Raw genomic sequence first — 22,481 nt, 5'->3', positions numbered from 1 at the left:
GAAGCTTCTCTTGGTTTACCTTGGGAGCTGCCTCTGTGTCAGGAGCCCAGCCGAGCTCAGCAGCACAGACACAGCACAAGGACTTTAATGAATCTCTTGAGGCTTTAGTTTGCTTTACATTATAATCATTCCCTGAGAGAGTGTTCAAAAAACTTTTCAAGAACTAAAATCTAAATTAAAAGACTGAAGTTTCTTGAAGTTTTAATGGGTCCCACTGTGAGACATGACTGAGAAAGTGTTCCCTATTTCCAGTTAGAGCAGGAAATTGGAGGCAGAGATGACAGGTGGGGACAAAGAGAAGGCAAGTCTTGGTGCCCTGGGGCACAGCAGGGTCTGTGCCACCAAGGGCTGGGAGGAGACACCTTGTCCTGAGCCACTGGGGCCTCCTGGCACAGCCCCAGCAAGGCTGGCCACTGGCACCCCTTGTGCTGCCCTCAGCATCCCCCCACATCCCCCCACATCCTCCCTGGGGAGCCTTGGTCAGGAATGGCCCTGGGGGCTCCTTCATGCTCCCAGGGACTGCAGGTTTTTCAGAGGACTTTGGGTTTTGCTTTTGCCTTGGAGTTCTCTGAGATCTTTGTGCAATCATGGCCTCCAATTATCTGCTTTAATTAGTCCCTTGAGAGCCTTTGTCAGTAACAACACTCAGTGGGACTCATTAATGTTTCAAGGTACTCAGTTTTTTAAGGTATTTGGAGGTTCCCTTTTGACACCAACTCTTTTAGTAGTTTATGCAGTGATGCCCCCAATTATCTGCTTTAATCAGTCCCTTGAGAGCTTTGTATTGACACTCAGTGGGGCTCATTAATACTTTGAGATACTCAAGGTTTTAAAGGTACTTTGGATTTTCCTTTCCTCTCTTAGTCTCTGAGAAGGTTTTGGGCAATCCTGGCCTCCAGTTCTCTCCTCCAAGGAGTCCATGAGGATCCTGTGTTGGGGATGGACCTCAGTGGGACCCATTAATGCTTTGAGACACTTTGGGTTTTTCTTCTGATTTGGACTCCTGGAAAAGTTTGTCCAATCTCCTCTGAGGCCATGAGGTTCAAGGGCTCAGCACCAAATGCACCACGGGGCTGATTGGGATCAAGAAAGTCCTGACAAACCATGGCTCTGCCTTGATTTCCCTCTGGTCTGGGGTAGTTCATTAAGAAGGTTTTCAAATCCCATTATGGAGAAATATTTCCAAGAGCTTCTTAGAAATATTTATTATTATTTTCAAGGGTACATTTTATTACTGTTCTGTTTAGAGCAGAGGTGATTGCAGCATTCTGTGATTGATATTGATGCAGGGTCTCTCCTCAGGAGGTCTGGCCTGCTCACAGAAGCTGTGCCTTGAGGTCTGAGCCAGTGTGGACAACCTTGCCCCACATTGCCCAACCCCATCCTGTCTGTCCTCACTCACCTGGGACCTGCTTTGCTTGGAGAACTGGCTGCACTCAGGAAAAGAGATGGTTTTCTTCCTTTTCTTTTTCTGGAGGAATCTAAAACTCCTGAGTTTCCCCATTACAAAAACCGCCCTTCTTAATTGTGTGCCAAGCCCAAGCTGCCCCCAGGGAGGTTTCTCTTCTCAAGGCTGAGCCACGCATGAACTGCTTTAGACCTTTGGACACCCTCAGCTCCCTGAGGCCTTGCAGTGTCACCATGCAGTCTTGGATCTGTGAGGTTCTGTAGTGTCACAATGGATGTTTGGTTCCATGGGGCCCCACAGTGTCACAGGGGTCTCCTTTTCCCTGTGGCACCCAGCAGCAAACCCCACTGGCAGGCCCAAATGCCTGGGAAGAAGGAGAAGGGGACATTTGGAGTGATGGTTTTTGTCTCCCCAGGGCACAGTGACGTGGGGTGGGGCCCTGCTGTCCTGGAGATGGCTGAACACCAGCCTGCCCATGGAAGGGCTGAGAGACAACAACCTCTGTGCATGGAACTGCAACAGCAGAGAGCTCAGGCTGAAGGCTGGGTTTAACAGACTGTCACCAGCACAGGAACCATCAATGTGAGAGGAAAGATGTGTGCTCATGTCTTTCCAAATCATTTGGTGGGTGAAGGGATGGGTGTTAAGGTGTTTGAAATGGGTTGTAACATTTCTACTGACTTTGGGCAGCAGGTTTGTTACCGGGCCCAGCCAGCTTGGCTCCTGACACAGACAAGGCTCTGCACAAGGCTGAACTCCTGAACTTTGGGGGGAAATGCCAGGTTCAAGGGGGTTATGGGGCAGGATGTTCAGGAAGGCTTTACCTTCCAAGTGCCTCGGCCAGTGGGGAAAGGAAGAGGGCAACGTGCAGCCGGGAGCTCAGGATAAAAGGAGGCTGCGCCCTCTGAAACCTGGAGAGACAAAACCCCAGGGGATTGTGCCCTGGTGAACTCTCTCCCTTTATTCAAATAAAGTTGAAGGACTGCTCTGTCTCCTTTTTGGACATAAACCTCTGGTGTTTGTGGATTCTCCTGGCAGTGACAACAGGGAATCTCATGGAACCAAGTGTCCACAGTTTCAGGGCTCAGCCTCACAGAGCGCTGGAGACCATTGTGTCACAATGGGAACACACGGAACAAAGGCTCCCCAGTGACACTGCAGGGCCTCATGGAATGCAGGAGATCATCCTGATGGAATGGAAACTCATGGAACCAGCCCTGCACCGGCAGCGGGAGGAGAAACTGAGGCAGTACTGGGAGGCCACGGACGCCTTACTGGGGGTACTGGTTTGTACTGGAAGGGGACTGGGGGGGATTGGGAGGAACTGGGATGGGATTCAAGGGTTAAGAAGAGGGAGAACTCTGGGTTGAAGGGTGATTTTTGTAGTGGCTTATACTGGTTTGTACTGGTTTATACTGGTTTTTAGCTGTTTTGGGACTAGTGTGTACTGGGAGGGATTGAGATGGACTGGGACAAACTGGGAGGGGATTGGGGGGACTGGGAGGTCACTGATTTATACAGGTTTATACTGGGAGGTCACTGAGAGGTCACTGGGCTTTACTGGTTTATACTGGAGAGTCACTGGTTTGAACTGAGGGGTTAATGGGAGGGAACTGGTTTGAACTGGGAGTTACTGGTTTGAACTGGGAGGGTGACTGGGCCATACTGGGAGGTAAGTGAGAGTTACTGGGATGAACTGAGAAGTCCATGGGAGGGTTATTGGGATATACTGGGATGGATTGGGAAGGGATTGGGAGGGCACTGGGATTTACTGGGCCTATACTGGTTCATATTGGTTTATACTGGTTTGAATTGGGAGTTACCTGACCAGCAGGGAGCACCTCATGCCCAGGTGTTATCTCTTATTGGAACTGGAAGTTACTGGGAAGAAACTGGGATTTACTGATTTATACTGGTTCATACTGGTCTATACTGGTTCATACTGGTTTATACTGGGATTCACTTGGCTAGCAGGGGGCGCTGCCCACCCAGGTGCTGTCCCTCACAGGGTCAGTCCTGGCGGCCAATCCCGACGTGGTCACCTGCTTGAGCCTGCAGAGACGAGCACTGGGAGCACTGGGAGGGGACTGGTGTGTACTGGTTTATACTGGTTTGTACTGGTTTATACTGGTTTTGACTGGGAGGGGCCGGAAGGGCACTGGTTGGGACTGGAGGGCACTGGGAGGGGTCTAGAGGGGGTAAAAAAGGGTTAAAAGGGAGTCTGTGGTTACTGGTTTATACTGGTTTATAACTGTTTATACTGGGAGGGCACTGGGAAGGGTTAAAGAGGGACTGGGAGGGAGTGGGAGAGCCCTGACTGGTCTGTTCAGGTCCATACTGGTCTGTACTGGTTTTTACTGCTTTATGCGGGGCTATCCTGGTCTATACTGGTTTGCCTTATACTGATTTTTATTGATTCATACTGGTTTTTACTGGTTGTTCCTGGTTTTAATGGTTTTGCTGGTTTGTACTGGTTCATACTGGTTTATGTTGGGCTACACTGGCCTATACTGGTTTGCCTTATTTTTCACTGGTTTATGCTGGTTTTCACTGCTTTGTACTGGTTTTTACCACTTATACTTCTTTGCAGTGGTCCATACTGCTTTTTACTGGTCCATACTGCTTTTTACTGGTCTCTACCGGTTTGCCTTAGACTGGATTTTACTGTTTATTACTGGTTTTTATAACTTATACTGGTCCATACTGGTTTATACTGGTTGATACAGGTTTCAGGGTGCCATTGGAGCTTTTGTTCATGGAGCAGTGCCTGGGGGTGAATCCCAAATCCTATGGGGAGTGGCACCACCAGGGCGGGGTGCTGGGCTGCACCATGGCGCCCCCTGCTGGCCAGGAGGACTTGGTGGCCAACTGTTACTTATACTGGGTTATACTGGTTTATATTGTGATGGGGTGCTGGGGGTGCTGGGAGTTACTGGGGTTACTGGGCTGAACTGTTTTATACTGGGATGGGGTGCTGGGGGTCACTGGTTTGTACTGGATTATACTAGTTAATACTGGGATGTGGTCCTGGGGCTGACTGGGTTATACTGGTTTTTACTGAGTTATACTGGGGTATTTTGGATTTTACTGGGTTATACTGGGAGGGATCTTGGGGACACTTAGTAACCACTGGTAGCAACTTCTGGGGGAGCTGGCCTTACTGGTTTATAATGGGAGTGACATTTGGGAATGCTGGCCTTAGTGGTTTATACTGGGATGGAGCTTGTGACCTACTGGGAGTGACTTCAGGTTGTGCTGCCCTTACTGGTTTATACTGGGAACTGCCACCATGGACCTCAGGGGCTCGGGGGTGACTCCAAGTGCTTATTGGTTTGTACTTGTGCTCCTCCAGTATAAACCTGGTGTTGGGGGTTGAATGCTTCGCTTTTCTTTCTGTGGAATTTTCTCCCATTGTTATGCTAAGTAATTGTGGCTACACCTTAAAACGACAGATAATGTTCTCTCGTAGGGGGGTGGCTGGAGGGGGAGGGGGGGGGAACCGGAAAAGGAAAGGTGGGATAGGGGGGTCTGGAGCGGGGGACTCTCTCTCGCTTGGCTCCTGGAGTGGGAAGACAACCTGGGCTCTGCTCTGGCATCTTCCCCTGCCATCCCAGCACTGAGATCCACGCTCCCTGCCTTTGGACATCGCTCCGCTGCTCTCCCAGCTCACCCTACTACCTCCGGACACTCTGCTGAGCACCACGACCGACACTGTGAGGGGGGAGTCACTTTCCCCATCCCCTCTCTCCCCTGGGCCGCGGCCGCCATCACCCAGCCCTCTTCAACTGCGCGGGACCTGCCCTGCCCCCACAGCACCGGTAACAGCACAGGGAGACGGCCTGCGGCCAGAAGGGACTGGAGCGGAGCTAGACTGTTTCTATTGCCAATTTTTATAGCTGTTGTTGTTTTTTCTGCTTTGTTAAATACCAGTAAAGAACTGTTATTCTCATCCCCATATCTCCTGCCTGAAGGTGTCTGAATTGGACCTAAAATAATTAAAAGGGAGGGGGGTTGCACTCTGCATCGCAGAAAAGGGGCTCCTGCCTTTCCTTAGACAATACCTGTCTTTCAAACCGAGACAGATTTTGGCGCCCGGAACGTGGGGCATTGCCTGAGGGCATTGATAGAGGGGTAGAAAAGGGGATAACAGTTCTTAAATTACCCAAGCTTGTGGTAGGTGACACCATGCTGTCCAGCTTACCCTGGATTGGCCTCCATGTGGTCACTGCTATATCTCTCCCATTTGCAAGCCCTTTTTTAAACATGAGTTTCATAACCAAGGTTACTGTGGCTATTATCCAGTTTATTATGTGGGTTGATCAGTTGAGGAATTCATGGATTTTTAATTTTCTCTGGAAGATGGCCACATGGATTCAGAGCTATCACACTCTAAGTGTGTGTTTCTGGGGCTACTTCAATAATGGTACTTACTGTGAGGAAGTGGCAGCGGGTGAAATTTTTTCTCAACCCATCACAGGGTTTTTGAAGTTCACCCCACCAGTCTTCAAGGGGTTCCAATCCACTTTAAATGCTAATGACATTATATTGTGGCTAGTGTTGCTTATATCCCTGTTAAACCTGTTCTATCTAACATTCAGAGATAAGGGGAGATTGACTTGGATAACAACCCTGATACCTACCCCAGGGATTAGTGATGTTACCCCAGAGCCTGATCCTGTCCCAGAGACTAGGGAGGTTACCCCAGAGCCTGATCTTGTCCCAGAGACTAGGGATATTACCCCAGAGTTTGACCCTGCTCCACAGCCCACCTCGGAAAGGAACCACCCAGAATGGGTGGGGGTGCTAGCAAAGGAGATACGTGAGATGGGCCAGATGCTGAAGGAGTACCTCTCCCCAGCTGGTGAGAAACCCTCCCCCTGCCTTAAAGAGGGAGACTCTGGTGGTGCAGCAGTGGGACCCACAGATGTTACATCTGTCCAGGTTCCAGCTGAACTGCAAGGGCACTCACAGCCAGCAGCAGTTGCCCCTGTGGAAACTAGGAAGTCTAAGATGAAAACAAGGCACCTAGATAATAAGGGTCAGGAAGGGGGCCCCTCACAACCAGCAGGGGAGCCAGAAGTTGAGATCATCACCGAGTCCCTGTCATACGAGAGTCTCCGTAACCTGCGAAAAGACATTGTACGACGGGGCCGTGAGCCTTTTACAACCTGCTTACTGCGGGACCTTATGGGTACAGGTGTGCAACTGGATGGTACTGAGGCAAGGAATTTGGGAGCCTTGACCCAGGACTCAGGTGTGGACCAGGTATTTGTAAGGGAGACAGGTCTCCTTTCCCTCTGGGAGCGACTTTTAATGAGTGTGAGAGAGAGATTTGTCCACAGGGAAAGAATGCAGGAGTACCACCAGAGAACACGTTGGAATACCCTTGAGGAAGGGATCCAAAAGCTGAGAGAAGTGGCAGTAATGGAGGTGCTCTTTGGGAGGGATGGACAGCATGACAATGACCCTGACAAGGTCAGGTGCACAGGGCAGATGTTGTGGAATCTGGCAAACCTGGGCCCATCTCAATATACCCCCTTTATTGCAATGATTGATGCTGATACCAACCAAGTGACAGTGGGTTGTGTTGCCAACAGGCTCGGGAATTATCAGAGTATGATGGCTGGCCCAGTGCAGGCTCATGTCTCTGCTGTGGCTAAGGACCTCAGAGAGGAGTTTAAGGAGGAGATGAAGGAGATAAGGGAAGAGGTGAGGAAGATCAGTGCAGCACCAGTGCGAGTCATGGACCCCAAAAGTAGAGCCCAAGGCCCCCCAGCTAGGGAGAGAGGGTACACCCCACGTGCTGACCTGTGGTTTTTTCTACGTGACCACGGGGAAGACATGAGAAGGTGGGATGGGAAACCCACTTCTGTCCTGGCAGCACGGGTGCGCCAAATCAGGGAGGGGAACACCAACAGAGGGAACTCCACTAAAGTGAGGGTAGCCTCAGCCTCCCATGGAGGTGCAGGGTATTACAGAAGGGAGGATGATCTGTCAGATCCCCTTGAAGGAACCTCCAGTATGTATGCCCAGGAGAGAAATAATAACCAGGGCTAGAGGGGCCCTGCCTCTAGCCAGGGAGAGGCACGGGAAAACCGGATCTTTTGGACGGTGTGGATCCGATGGCCTGGCACATCAGAGCCACAGGAACACAGAGCATTGGTTGACACTGGTTCACAATGTACATTAATACCAGCAGGACATGTCGGGAAGGAACCTGTTTCAATTGCTGGGGTTACAGGGGGATCTCAGGAATTGACTCTGCTGGAGGCTGAGGTGAGCCTGACTGGGAAAGAGTGGCAGACACATCCAATTGTGACTGGCCCAGAGGCACCATGTATCCTAGGCATAGACTTCCTCAGGAATGGCTATTACAAAGACCCAAAGGGACTCAGGTGGGCTTTTGGAATAGCTGCTGTGGCAGCAGAGGGCATTAAGCAGTTGAACACCCTGCCTGGGCTATCAGAAAATCCATCTGCAGTGGGACTCCTCAGGGTGAAAGAACAACAGGTGCCAATTGCTACCTCAACAGTGCACCGCCGGCAGTACCGGACGAATCGAGATGCTGTGATCCCCATCCACAAGATGATCCGTGAGCTGGAGAGCCAAGGGGTGGTCAGCAAAACCCACTCACCCTTCAACAGCCCCATCTGGCCTGTGCGTAAATCGGAAGGAGAATGGAGATTGACAGTGGACTATCGTGCACTGAATGAGGTGACTCCACCGCTGAGTGCTGCCGTGCCGGACATGCTGGAACTGCAGTACGAGCTGGAGTCCAAGGCAGCAAAGTGGTACGCCACCATTGACATCGCCAATGCATTCTTCTCCATTCCTCTGGCAGCAGAGTGCAGGCCTCAGTTCGCTTTCACCTGGAGGGGTGTGCAATACATGTGGAACCGACTGCCCCAGGGGTGGAAACACAGCCCCACCATCTGTCATGGGCTGATCCAGGCTACACTGGAGAAGGGTGGAGCTCCAGAACATCTGCAGTACATTGATGACATCATTGTGTGGGGGGATACGGCAATGGAGGTATTTCAGAAAGGAGAAAAGATCATTGAGATTCTGCTGGGAGCCGGCTTCGCCATTAAAAAGAGCAAAGTCAAAGGGCCTGCCCAAGAGATCCAGTTCCTGGGAGTAAAGTGGCAAGATGGACGGCACCAGATCCCCAGTGAGGTCATCAATAAGATCACTGCAATGTCTCCACCAACCAGCAAGAAGGAAACACAAGCCTTCCTAGGTGCCATAGGCTTTTGGAGAATGTACATTCCTGAGTACAGCCAGATTGTGAGCCCTCTTTACCTGGTCACCCGCAAGAAGAACGATTTCCACTGGGGCCCTGAGCAGCAGCAAGCCTTTGCCCAGATCAAGCAGGAGATTGCTCATGCAGTAGCCCTTGGCCCAGTCAGGACGGGACCAGATGTGAAGAACGTGCTCTACTCTGCCGCCGGGAACCATGGTCTGTCCTGGAGCCTTTGGCAGAAGGTGCCTGGTGAGACGCGAGGCCGACCACTGGGGTTCTGGAGCCAAAGCTACAGAGGGTCCGAGGCCAACTACACTCCGACGGAGAGGGAGATCTTGGCCGCCTATGAAGGGGTCCAAGCAGCCTCAGAGGTGGTTGGCACAGAAACACAACTCCTCCTGGCACCCCGACTGCCAGTGCTGGGCTGGATGTTTAAAGGAAAGGTTCCCTCAACCCACCATGCCACTGACGCCACATGGAGTAAATGGATTGCCCTCATCACACAACGTGCCCGTATTGGAAACCCGAATCGCCCTGGGATTTTGGAGATAATTACCAACTGGCCGGAAGGGGAAGACTTTGGCCTTGCCGACGAAGAGGAACAGGAACAGGTGACCCGGGCCGAAGAAGCCCCACCATATAACCAACTGCCAGCAGATGAAACATGCTATGCTCTTTTCACTGATGGTTCCTGCCGCATCGTGGGGATGAACCGGAAGTGGAAAGCAGCCGTATGGAGCCCCACACGACAGGTTGCACAAGCTACCGAAGGAGAAGGTGGATCGAGTCAACTTGCTGAACTCAAAGCTGTTCAGCTGGCCCTGGACATTGCTGAAAGAGAGAAGTGGCCAAAACTCTACCTTTACACTGATTCATGGATGGTAGCCAATGCTCTGTGGGGATGGCTGGAAAGGTGGAAAAAGGCTAACTGGCAATGTAGGGGAAAACCAATCTGGGCTGCCAATGAATGGAAAGACATTGCCACCCGGGTAGAGAAGCTGCCTGTGAAAGTCCGTCATGTAGATGCCCATGTCCCCAAGAGTCGGGCTAATGAGGAACACCGACACAATGAGCAGGTAGACCAGGCTGCACAGATAGAGGTGTCGCAGATAGATTTAGACTGGCAGCACAAGGGAGAGTTGTTCCTAGCACGATGGGCCCATGATGCCTCAGGTCATCAGGGCAGAGATGCCACATATAAGTGGGCACGAGACCGAGGGGTGGATCTAACCATGGACAGTATTTCTCAAGTTATCCATGACTGTGAGACATGCGCTGCCATCAAGCAAGCCAAGCGGGTGAAGCCCCTCTGGTATGGGGGGCGATGGTCCAAATATAAGTATGGAGAGGCCTGGCAGATTGACTACATCACACTGCCTCAAACCCGCCAGGGCAAGCGCTATGTACTGACCATGGTGGAAGCCACCACTGGATGGTTGGAGACCTACCCTGTGCCTCATGCCACTGCTCGGAACACCATCCTGGGCCTGGAAAAGCAGGTCCTTTGGAGGCATGGTACCCCTGAGAGGATTGAGTCAGACAATGGGACTCATTTCAAGAACAGCCTTATAAACATCTGGGCTAGAGAACATGGCATTGAGTGGGTGTACCATATCCCCTACCATGCACCAGCTGCAGGGAAAGTTGAACGGTGCAATGGCCTGCTTAAAACCACCTTGAAGGCACTGGGTGGGGGAACTTTCAAGAACTGGGAGATTAATCTACCAAAGGCCACCTGGTTAGTGAACACCCGAGGTTCCACTAACCGAGCAGGCCCTGCCCAATCTGAGCCCTTGGGAATATCGAATGGAGATAAGGTTCCAGTGGTACACATGAGAGGTATGCTAGAAAAAACTGTTTGGGTGAATCCTGCCTCCAGCAAAGACAATCCCATCCATGGAGTTGTATTTGCTCAAGGACCAGGTTGCACCTGGTGGGTGATGCAAAAGAATGGAGAGACCAGATGCATACCCCAAGTAGACCTTGTTTTAGGGTGAAATACCTATAGTACTGTGCCTATGTCTCTAACTGCATGTATGTATATATAATGTAACAGTTTAATTTGATATAGCATATTAGTATGGGAGAAATTCAGGGGTGGATAATGCTGGGGGTTGAATGCTTCGCTTTTCTTTCTGTGGAATTTTCTCCCATTGTTATGCTAAGTAATTGTGGCTACACCTTAAAACGACAGATAATGTTCTCTCGTAGGGGGGTGGCTGGAGGGGGAGGGGGGGGGAACCGGAAAAGGAAAGGTGGGATAGGGGGGTCTGGAGCGGGGGACTCTCTCTCGCTTGGCTCCTGGAGTGGGAAGACAACCTGGGCTCTGCTCTGGCATCTTCCCCTGCCATCCCAGCACTGAGATCCACGCTCCCTGCCTTTGGACATCGCTCCGCTGCTCTCCCAGCTCACCCTACTACCTCCGGACACTCTGCTGAGCACCACGACCGACACCGTGAGGGGGGAGTAACTTTCCCCATCCCCTCTCTCCCCTGGGCCGCGGCCGCCATCACCCAGCCCTCTTCAACTGCGCGGGACCTGCCCTGCCCCCACAGCACCGGTAACAGCACAGGGAGACGGCCTGCGGCCAGAAGGGACTGGAGCGGAGCTAGACTGTTTCTATTGCCAATTTTTATAGCTGTTGTTGTTTTTTCTGCTTTGTTAAATACCAGTAAAGAACTGTTATTCTCATCCCCATATCTCCTGCCTGAAGGTGTCTGAATTGGACCTAAAATAATTAAAAGGGAGGGGGGTTGCACTCTGCATCGCAGAAAAGGGGCTCCTGCCTTTCCTTAGACCATACCTGTCTTTCAAACCGAGACACCTGGGAACCCTGAGACTGCACTGGGGGCCTCTAGTCCGCACTGGAAGTGGGTTTGGGTGCATGAAGCATTACTGCTTTATACTGGTGCCCTCCCAGTATAAACCTGGGAGCCCCCAGACCGCACTGGGAGCCTCTAGATCGCACTGAGAGCAGGTTTGGCTGCATCAACTCTTACTGGTTTATACTGGGAGCTGCTGCCACAGGCCTCAAGAGCTCAGGGGTGGCTCCCAGTGCTTACTGGTTTATACTGGTGCCCTCCCAGTCCACGCCTGGGAACACGGTGGGAGCTGGCAGCCAGGCAGGACCCCAAGGCCAAGCTGACCTTTGCCAGGACCCTGCTGAGCTGCGATGTCTCCAACGTCTCCTCCTGGCACCACCGTCTGTGGCTGCTGGTGCCCACCACGAGCTCTGGGAAGGGCAAGGCCGGGGCGCTGCCCCCTGAATCATTGTACTGATTTCCACCACTTATACTGGTTTGTACTGGTCCATACTGCTTTTTACTGGTCCATATTGCTTTTTACTGGTCTCTACTGCTTTGCATTACACTGTTTTTTACTGGTTTTCACTACTTATACTGGTTTGTATCAGTCAACACTGGCTTATACTGGTAGCACTGGTCTGTAATGGCCTATAATAGTCTATACTGGTTTGCCTTACACTGATTTTTACTGTTATTCACTGTTTTTTATAACTTATACTGGTCCATTCTGGGCTGTACTGGTTTATACTGGTTTATACAGGTTTCAGAGTGCCGTTGGAGCTTTTGTTCATGGAGCAGTGCCTGGGGGTGAATTCCAAATCCTATGGGGAGCGGCACCACTGGGGCTGGGTGCTGGGCTGCACCATGGTGCCCCCTGCTGGCCAGGAGGACCTGGTGCTGTGTGAGTGCCTCTTAGCGCCTGATCCCCACAACTGTGAGTGGTTTGTACTGGTTTGTATTGGTTTGTACTGGTTTGTGCTGGGATGGGGTCCAGGACGTGCTGGGATGGGGCTGGGGTCACTGGGTTGTACTGGATTAAACTGGGAGAGAGTGTGTGAGCATCCCCTGCTGGCCAGGAGTACCTGGCACTGTGTGTACTGGTTGTACTGGTTTACATTTGATCATAGTGGGATGGGATGCTGGGGGTTACTGGCTTGAACTGGGAGAAGGAATGGGGGTGTGTAAGCGCCCCCTGCTGGCCAGGAGGACCTGGTGGCCAACTGTGAGTTATACTGGGTTGCACTGGCTTATACTGGGATGGGGTGCTGGGGGTGCTTGGAGTTACTGGGGTTACTGGGTTGAACTGTTTTTTACTGGGATTGGGTGCTGGGGGTTGCTGGGTTGCACTGGGTTATACTGGGATGTTGTCACGATCCGCTGTTAATACAGGGCGGGGGTCATGATGGTTCGTTTGATCTCAGAGGTGCAAAAAGGCAAACAGTGGGAGACAAAATCAGTTTATTCACAGCAAAGCATTTTTATTGAATGCCAACAACTCAGTTGCAATAGAGGGGAAGATATAGGAAACAAAGTATAGAGAGAAAAAGAGGGGAATGGGAAAAGAGCTACCAACAGACGAGACGGGCGTCCTCACGGGCCAGCCAAGAGATGAGTCTTCATCCGTGGGGAGATCTCAGGAGTCTTCCCCAGAGGGCCACTCTTTTATAGTCCTTCTCCAAAGCAAGTGGCCTCTGGCCAAGGAGTGGGGAGATTGATGGACCATTGTGAGGGTTGCTGCAATAAACAGGTGTACAGAACCTGCTGCTCCAGCTAGTGCCTGCTCGAGAGCAGTGTACCATGGAGCACAGCGAGCACCTGCACACAGTCCCTTGGCAAGCATCCACCTTGGCCAGGCCACAATTGGGTGGGGGGCCTCGGGGTCTTCTTGCAATGGTCGTGAGGCAAATGAGGGAAACTCCGGACCGACTTCTACAGATGTGGTCCTGGGGGTCACTGGTTTATACTGGGTTATACTGGTTTAGATTGGGATGTAGTCCTGGGGATCAACCAGTATAATCCTGGGAGCACTGAGACTGCACTGGGAGCCTCGAGATTGCACTGAGACTGGGTTTGTGTGCATGAGGCATTACTGGTTTATACTGGTGCCCTCCCAGTATAAACCTGGGAGCCCCCAGACCACACTGAGAGCCTCTAGATCGCACTGAGAGCAGGTGCATTTACCCTTACTGGTTTATTCTGGGAGCTGCTGCCACAGGCCTCAGGAGCTCAGGGGTGGCTCCCAGTGCTTACTGGTTTATACTGGTGCCCTCCCAGTCCTGGCCTGGGAACAACACTGGGAGCTGGCAGCCAGGCAGGACCCCGAGGCCAAGCTGACCTTTGCCAGAGCCCTGCTGAGCTGTGCCATCTCCAACTTCTCCATTTGGCACCACCGTCTGCTGGTGCCCACCAGGAGCTCTGGGAAGGGCGAGGCTGGGATGCTGCCCCCTGAAAGGCTGAAGGAAGGTGAGGGATTCACAGGAAAAATTCCCACAATTTCACGGCATTCTCAAAATTTTCCAGTCCCTCCTTGCCTAAAGTGGAAGGTGGTGGCTCTGCTGGGTTGAATCGCTAGACCTGGTGTCCTTAAATCCCCATTGATTGCAGTGTGTAAACCCGATGTCTCAAAATTCTTGGTGCTAAAAATCCCACTTTTAGACTCAGAATTCCCACACTTTGGGCTGAAAACTGAGATTTTTCGGCTTATCTGGTGGCAACAGCTCCACCCCAGGTCACAGGTATTGGATCAGGAATTCCGGATTGGTTTCCAGGAATTCATCCAAGACTTCCAGAGTGTCAGCACTGCAATCCTTAAGCAGAAATTCCCAGAATTCAGACCAATATTTCCCTCAAATTTACCCAAATTTCCCCATTTTAGCCCCAAATTTCTGCAAAATGCCCATTGACTTTAATGGACAGACTTGCTGTTCCAAAACCCTTTTTCACTTCAATAGGGTAGACCTGGTGTCCCTAAATCCCTGTTGCATTTATTTGGCTAGACCTGGTGTCCCTAAAAATCTCCATTGATTTTAAAGACTTCCAAGAAAACCTCAATTCATTGTAATGTGTAGACCTGATGTCCAAAAAGTTTTGGGTTAAAAGTGCCAATTTCAGGGCTGAAAAGTCCCAATTTTTGGTGGGAAAAAGCCCAAAATTTTGTTTCATTTCCCCCTGTCCTGGTTTAGTACAAATCTGGGAGGAAACCTCTGAATGAGGTCTCTCTAGGAAAAAGGAAAAAAAAATTGGAGAGAAGTGGAAAAAAAGAAAACTGTTTATTCAACAGGCAACACACCTCCCAGCACAACAATGAACAATATCAAACAGCAAAACCTCTCTCCGTTCCGAGGAGATGACAGATTTAGAAGAGTTCTTTCCGTGGCTGCCCAGCTCACTCAGTCTGTTCTCAGACCCTCCTGTGCTGGGGAATGCCCAGGCCAGGCCTGGTGGGCCACAGGTGTGAGCTCCCGGTGCTCTTCTGGGTTTTCAGTCCAGAGCCGGTTCAAACAGTTCCAGGAAAAAATAAAAAGGAAAAAAAAAACCAATCCGGGGAGTTTCTCTGCCTCAGCTAGCCAAAAAACTAACCAAGAGCAAAGGAGAGCTCTCTCTCTCTCTCTGTCCACTGCAGACAACACAGTCTGTGAGCAGGAATGTGGGGGAGCCCGTGCAGTCTCTGATGACAAACTCTGCACTTCTTCTTTTCCCCCTTCACTCCTGGAACCAGTCTTAAAGTTGCAGAATTTAATATTCAACACCAACAGAACAGACGATTTGGGGATACAGGCATCATACAGTCACCCCAAGACAGATGGATGGATGATGATGATGGGTGATGGAAGATGGATGAACAATGGATGATGGATGGACAATGGAATGGCAGTGGATGGACAGTGGATGGAGGATGGATGGATGGATGGATGGATGGATGCATGGATGCATGGATGGATGGATGATGGGTGTTGGGGCAGTTTATCGGTGGTTTTGAGGATCAGATCAGTCATTTGATGGTTGGATGATCCAATGGATGGAGAAGTAAAAGATGCAGTTGAACCAAAAGTTTCATGGAAAGACACATGATTGAAGGAATGGATGGATATGGCTTGGATGGATGAGTGGATGGATGGATGGATGGATGAGTGGATGGATGGATGGATGGATGGATGGATGGATGGATGGATGGATGGATGATGGATGGATGGATGATGGATGGATGGATGGGTAGATGACAGATGGATGGGTGATTGGGTGGATGATAGATGGACTTGTTGATGGACAAGCAGTTGCCCAGGCCCATCACTATTCCCTCTCCATCACAGCTGCAGCCATGCCAGAGGAGCTGCCCTGGCCCTCAGAAGACCCCAAAACAGAGCCCACCCCCCATCTGAGGCCGCTCGGGCACAGCCGGTGCTGGAGGAGCTGAGGGTCTCCAGCATCACCCCAGGCTCTGTGGGGCTGCAGTGGAGCGTCCCCAAGGGCTCCTTTGACTCCTTTGTGCTGCAGTACCGGGATGCCCAGGGCCAGCCCCAGGCCCTGCCCATCGATGGCGAGTCCCGCTCGGTGACGGTGCCGGGGCTGTCCCCGTCCCGCCGGTACCGCTTCCACCTCTATGGGCTGAGGGGAGGCAAAAGGAGCGACCACGTCTCTAGTGAGGCCACCACTGGTGAGGGGCTGCGGGGATTCCCCCAGGACCCCTCTGGGAATGGAGCTGGAGTGGGGACAGGGCTGGGAGTGGGGCCCAGGGGCAGCTCGGAGGGCACTGAGGACTTGGGGATTCAGGGGAAAGTGAGAGCAGGGATTGGAGGGGAGTGGAGATTTGGGGGAGTGTAACTCCTGGAGGGACTCTGATCACCTGGGGACTGGGAGGAACTGGGATAAGCTAAGGGGGACAGGTTGGAAATGGGGTCTGGGGTCATGTGGGGCCTGGCTGAAACTGCGTGGAACTGGGGCAAACTGGGGCAAACTGGGGTGGAGCTGAGGACTGGCAAAGACTGGGGGAAACTGGGCACTGGGGAGGATTTGGGGGGTACTGGGGGTGAACTGGGAGGGACTTGGGGAAACTGGAGGAATATGAGGGATTCGTTATTGGGGTGACTGGGAACAGTTTTAGGGGGATTGGGACAGCTCAGGGACCAGGGAGAACAGTGGGATTAGAGGGGGACTGGGAGCAACTGGGACTGAGGGTACTTGGGAGAACTGGGAAAACTGGGAGCTGGGGGTAGCCAGAGGACTGGGGGAAACTGGTGATTAGGGGCAATGTAGCACTGGGAGCAACTGGCAGGAGAACTGGGGGAACTGGAGGAATTGGGGACAACTTGGGACAACTGGGGGGTTTGGGAAACTGGGGGAACTGGGCCTGTGAGGAACTGGAGGGAACTGGGGACTGGGGGAACTGGAGGAACTGGGGATAACTGGGAGGTTTGGAGAACTGGGGGAAACAGGAGACTGGGGTGAACTGATGGCAACTGAGGGCTCTGAGGCCTGGGGGTGACTGGGAGGAACTGGAGGGAACTGGGGACTGAAGGGACTGGTGGAGATCGAGGTGAACTGGGAATGGGGAGGAAATTGGAGAATGAGGGGAAACTGAGTCAGGGGGGAATTGGGGTGGAGTTGGGGACTGGAGAGGACTGGGGGAAACTGGGAAGAATTCAGGGGACTGGGAGGTCCTGGAGGGAACAGGTCTGGCAGGCATTGGGGGAAACTGGGGGCAGAGGGTGACTGGGGGGGTCTTTGGGGGAAAATTTGGGGGAGTTGGGCCATGTCCATCGGACACGGTGTGAGGGCAGGGCTGGGGGGCCCATGGGAGGGTTTGGGGTGCGGGGGTGGGGGGTTTGGGGTGACCACAGTGATTTTTGGGGTATCAGAAGGGGATTTGGGGCTGCTGTAGATGTCAGCAGTGTGTCCTTCCCCAGGTGGCCCAGGGACCCTGTGGGTGGGCTCGCTGTGACCCCGCAGTGCCCGGCTGCACTGGGACCCCCCCCGCGCCCCCCCGATGGCTACGAGCTGGAGTACGGCCCCCCCGGGGGGCCCCAGCAGGTAACGACCCCCCAAAAGGAACCTAAAACGCCCGGGTGTCCCCCAATATCTGCTTGGGACCCCAGTAACACCTCGGGGTATCCCATTACCCTCCTTTGGTAATGGCACCCCAATATCTCCTTGAGGGACCCCATTGACCCTCTGGGAACCCCAATACAGCTCTGGGGGACCCCAATAATGCCTTTGAGACCCCAATACCCCCCCTGGGGACCCCGCTGTCCCCATTGGGGTACCCCAAAACCCCCCGTGCCCCCCCAGACCCTGTGGCTGCCCCCCGAGGCGACATCGCAGCAGCTCTGGGGGCTGGAGCCCGCGGGGCGCTATGGGGTGCGGCTGTGGGGCCGAGGGGGACACCCCAAAAGTGCCCCCCTGGAGGCCTCCTTTGACACTCGTGAGTGGGGGGAGCTATGGGGGAGGGAGGGGCACCTGGACCCCCAAAAATGGGGGTAGGGTTATTGGGGGAAGTGGGGGGTATTTGGGGGTTATTTGGGGTTATTTAGGGTTTTTTGGGTTTTTGGGGTGTTAATTTGGGTTATTTGGGGTTTAGGGAGTGATTTGAGGGTTATTTTGGGGGTTTGGGGGTTATTTGGGGTTTCTGGGAGTTATTTGGGATTTTGGGAGTCATTTGGGGGTTATTTGGGGCCCTTTTTTGGGGGGACTGTGTCCTTTGAGGGGGGACAGCTGTACCCCTGGGTGCTTTTTTGGGAGATCTGTGTCTTTTGGGGGGACAGCTCCACCCCTGGATCATCTTAGGGGGGTCTCAGATCCTGGGGGTGTCACCCAGACCCCCAAATTTCGAATGGAGGCATTGGGGGGTGCCTGTGTCATTTTGGGGAGGGGTCACCCCTGAATTCCCAGAAACTTTTTGGGGTGTCTGAGGTGACCCCAATGCTCCCCCCAGCCCCACTCCCGCACCCCCATCCCCGGGACTGCGCCGAGGAGCAGCGGAACGGGCCGGGACCCTCCCGGGACACCCTCATCTTCCTCGGGGGGGACCCGGCCCGGCCCCTCCGCGTCTTCTGTGACATGGACACGGACGGCGGCGGCTGCCTGGTGCGACTGGGAGCACTGGGAGCACTGGGAGCAATGCTGGGGGGTCCTACAGGGGTTTAGAGGAGGATTTATGGCGTTTTTGGGGCGGAAATTTGGAGGTGTGGGGGCAACTGGGGCGTCCTGAGGGGGTTTGGGGGCACTTGGGGGTCCTGCAGGGGGTGTTGGGGAGGTTGAGGGGTGCTGGGGGGCACTGAGAGGGAACTTTGGGATACTGGGAGGGGGTGGGGGCTCTACAGGGTTTATGGGGGGAAATGAGGGGGTTTGGGGTAATTGGGGGGGTCCCGCAGGGGGTGTTGGAGGGCATTGGAGAGGTTGAGGGGTGCTGGAAAGGCACTGGGAGGGGACTGGGGGGGCACTGGGAGGGACTGGAGGGGTTCTCTAGGGTTTATGGGATGGAAATTGGGGTTTGGGGGATCAGAGGGGTTTTGGGGTTTTGGAGGGGGTGGGACTCGTACGCCCGCGGCTTCGGCAACGTCAGCGGCGAATTCTGGCTCGGCCGGGGGGCCCTGGGGATTTGGGGGGGCCCTGGGGATTTTGGGGGGGACCTATAAAAATATCTGGGGCGACTGGGAGGCACTGCCAGGGTTTGGGGGAACTTTGAGGAGAGCCTGGGGCGGCAGCAGGGGGTACTCGGTGGGACCCCAAAATTTGGGGGATCCCCAGGGGTCCGAGGGGGGAACTCGTAGGATCCAGGGAGGGTCCCCCCAAATATTCAGATCTGGTTTGGGGGTCCGGGAAGGATTTGGGGGGTCTCCAGGAGATCAGGGGACACTTCTGGGGTCCCCAAACATTCAAATCCGGTTTTGGGGTCCGGGAAGGATTTGGGGGGTCTCCAGGAGTTCATGGGGCACATTTGGACTCCCCAGCAGTTTGGGGGTCCCCAATATTTCAGGGAGAGCACTGGGGGGGGGGACGGGGGAACTCGAGGGGACCCCGCAGGAGTCCTGGGGGTACCGGAGGATTTTTGGGGTGCAGGGAACGAGGCGCTGCACGAGCCGACGGCCGCGACCCCCACGGAGCTGCGCGTGGAGCTGCGGGCCGGTCGCGACTCGGCCTTGGCGATCTATCGCGACTTGGCCGTGGGCAGCGCCCAGGAGCGGTACCGGCTCCGCGTGGGAGCGTTCAGCGGCACCGCCGGGGCCGGGGGGGGTTCCGGGGGGGTTTGGGGTGGAATTTTTGGGAGTCCTGATGGGATTTGGGATCCATGGGGGGTTCGGGGGTTCACTGGATGGCAGAGGACTGTGGAGTCGCTGGTGGGTTTTGGGGTCCCTGGGGGTCCCTGGTGGTTTTGGGGTTTCTGGTGGATTTGGGGGTGCCTGATAAGTTTCGGGGTCCTTGGGGTATTTTGGGGTTTCTGCTGAGTTTTGGTGGTTCCTGGTGGGTTTGGGGGTCCCTGGGTTGTTTTGGGAGTCCCTGGTGGGTTTGGGGATCCCTGGGGTGTTGGGGAGTTTTGTGAGGTCCTGCTGGGATTTGGGATCCTTGGGGGTTTTGGGGTTCACTGGCTGACAGGGGTCTGTGGGGTCCCTGGTGGGTTTTGGGGTCCCTGGTGGGTTTTGAGAATGTCTGGTAGGTTTTGGGGTTCCTGGTGGTTTTGGGATTCCTGGGTGTTTCCTGGTGCGTTTTGGGGTCCATGGGGTATTTGGGGAATTCTGTGGGGTCCTGATGGGATTTGGGATCCCTGGGGGTTTGGGGTTCATTGGTTGGCAGGGTCTGTGGGGTCCCTGGGGGTATTGGGGTTTCGGGTGGGTTTTGGTGGCTCCTGCTGAGTTTGGGGGTCCCTGACATATCCCCCCACAGGAGGTCTAGGGTGGGCTATAGGACTATGGAGGGGTCTGGGGGTGTATGAGGGAATCTTTGGGAGGGTCCATGGGGTTCTCTGAGGGTCCATAGGGGTCTGTGGGAGTCCATAGGGTTCCATAGGGCCCTGTGGAAAAAGGGTCTGTGGGATCTATAGGGCCTGTGTGGTCCTGTAGGGCCTGTAGGGATCTCTGTGGTCTCTGGGGTGTCTATGGGGATCCCTAAGGGTCCATGAGTGCCCATAGGAATCTGGGGAGCGACTGTGGGGTCTCTATGGGGATTTATGGGGGTCTCTGGAACTCTCCAAGGGTTCTGACCCCCCAGCTCCCCCACAGGGCATCCACTGGTTCCCCTGGAAAGGCTTCAACGTCTCCATCCCCTTCACTGAGATGAAGCTGCGGCCACAGCGTGGCTGAGGGGGCTGGAGGGGGGTCCCAGAGTTTGGGGGGGTCCCGTAGGGGGGTCCCAGATGGGATTTGGGGAGGTTCAAAGGTGAAGCTTTTATGGGTGGGTAATAAAAGCTGATGGTGGCTCTCCTGTCCTGGGGTGAAGCAGCGTCAGGCTGAGGTCAAGGTCATCCCCAGGCTCAAGTGTGGCTCCAAATGGTCCTTGTGGTTCTGGTCCCAGCGTCACTTGGAGTGCTGGACCCCATCCCTCACCGGCCCTGGACATGCTGAGATGTTCCCAGCCTGGCCAACACGAACATTTCCCTGGCAAATGGGAACATTTTGCATCTCGAGGCTCAGCATGGCCTCGTTTGCCTCCCTGGAGATGCACACAGCGATCACAAGAGACAGAAAACCACGAGGCCACCCAGTGGCACAGAGCCCACGCTGAAAGGCTCCTGCCCTGGGATAAGAATGGGGAGAAACCTCGCCCTGATCACTGGCCAAACACACTCCATGGAGGAGAATGACCTGAAGTTATTGCCCAAAAAATCAGAGGACATTGAGAAGTAAAATTACAAGCACCTTTCCCCCATCCTTTCTCCTTCCTGAGCTCTCCCTCCTCCCCACACGATGACCATTGTGTCTCCAGGGACACGAAAACGACACCAAAAATAGTTTTATTAAAAACAGAATGTTTAAATTGCAGTAGAAAATACAGCACCAGAAGCCAAATCTGGACTTTAGATACAAAAGGACCCAGATGAACACGAGGCCCTGGCTCCTTTCCTTTCCCTGCCCACAAACCCATGCCTGGGGAGCTGACAGGAGCCCAGCACAGGCCCAGGGAGCCTTCCCAGGGGCTGCACATCCAAAGCCTTGGGAGCGCCTGGGTCACCCCAAACCTCACCTGTGCCACTGGCACCTGCAGCTCTGGGCACTCTCCAAAACGCTGCATCAGACACCGGGCCTGGAATGTCCCGGCTTTAACCACACACCTGCGGGAAGCACAAAACATTGCGGCTTTAGGGCCGGCCTGAGCAGAGCTCCGGGCTCAGAGCCCGGCCCGGGGACTCGATGGCACCGCGGGCAAAAGCTGCGCTGCCGGAGGGAGGGAGGGAGGGAGGGATGGCCGGGCCTCAGAGTAATTCTAGAGCTAAAGCGGTGAGAGACATCAGCTCGCCTCAGATAATACATGCCAGCGCTCATCCCGGGCCGGCCAGCGCCTCCTCCTCCTCCTCCTCCCCTTCCTTCCACAGCCCCGGCACCGGCACCCACACAGAGGATCCCCCCCGTTCCCCGCTATCCCCCCAATCCCCGCTATCCCCCCGTTCCCCGCTATCCCCCCAATCCCCGCTATCCCCCCAATCCCCGCTATCCCCCCCGTTCCCCGCTATCCCCCCGTTCCCCGCTATCCCCCCGTTCCCCGCTATCCCCCCAATCCCCGCTATCCCCCCAATCCCCGTTATCCCCCCCGTTCCCCGCTATCCCCCCGTTCCCCGCTATCCCCCCCGTTCCCCGCTATCCCCCCAATCCCCGCTATCCCCCCCGTTCCCCGCTCTCCCCCCAATCCCCGCTATCCCCCCGTTCCCCGCTATCCCCCCCGTTCCCCGCTATCCCCCCGTTCCCCGCTATCCCCCCAATCCCCGCTATCCCCCCCGTTCCCCGCTATCCCCCCCGTTCCCCGCTATCCCCCCAATCCCCGCTATCCCCCCAATCCCCGCTATCCCCCCCGTTCCCCGCTATCCCCCCCGTTCCCCGCT

General features: G+C 54.2%; 1 protein-coding gene and 1 non-coding gene across 2 annotated transcripts in view; both read right to left on the bottom strand.

Moving 5' to 3' along the window:
- The window catches only part of LOC148217326 (olfactory receptor 14A16-like), a 169,692-nt gene that overhangs the window by 2,507 nt on the left and 144,704 nt on the right, over window positions 1-22,481 (bottom strand). The window lies entirely within an intron of this gene.
- Window positions 21,852-21,935, bottom strand: LOC148217330 (small nucleolar RNA SNORD45). The gene has a single exon (XR_015801123.1). It is a non-coding gene; the product is annotated as a small nucleolar RNA SNORD45 (small nucleolar RNA).

This window comes from Sturnus vulgaris, unplaced genomic scaffold (assembly GCF_052056855.1).
Source record: "Sturnus vulgaris isolate bStuVul1 unplaced genomic scaffold, bStuVul1.hap1 Scaffold_87, whole genome shotgun sequence".
NCBI classification, from domain to species: Eukaryota; Metazoa; Chordata; class Aves; order Passeriformes; family Sturnidae; genus Sturnus; species Sturnus vulgaris.
The sequence above is the reverse complement of the archived record's forward strand: the minus strand, read 5'-3'. Positions and strand labels throughout refer to the sequence as shown.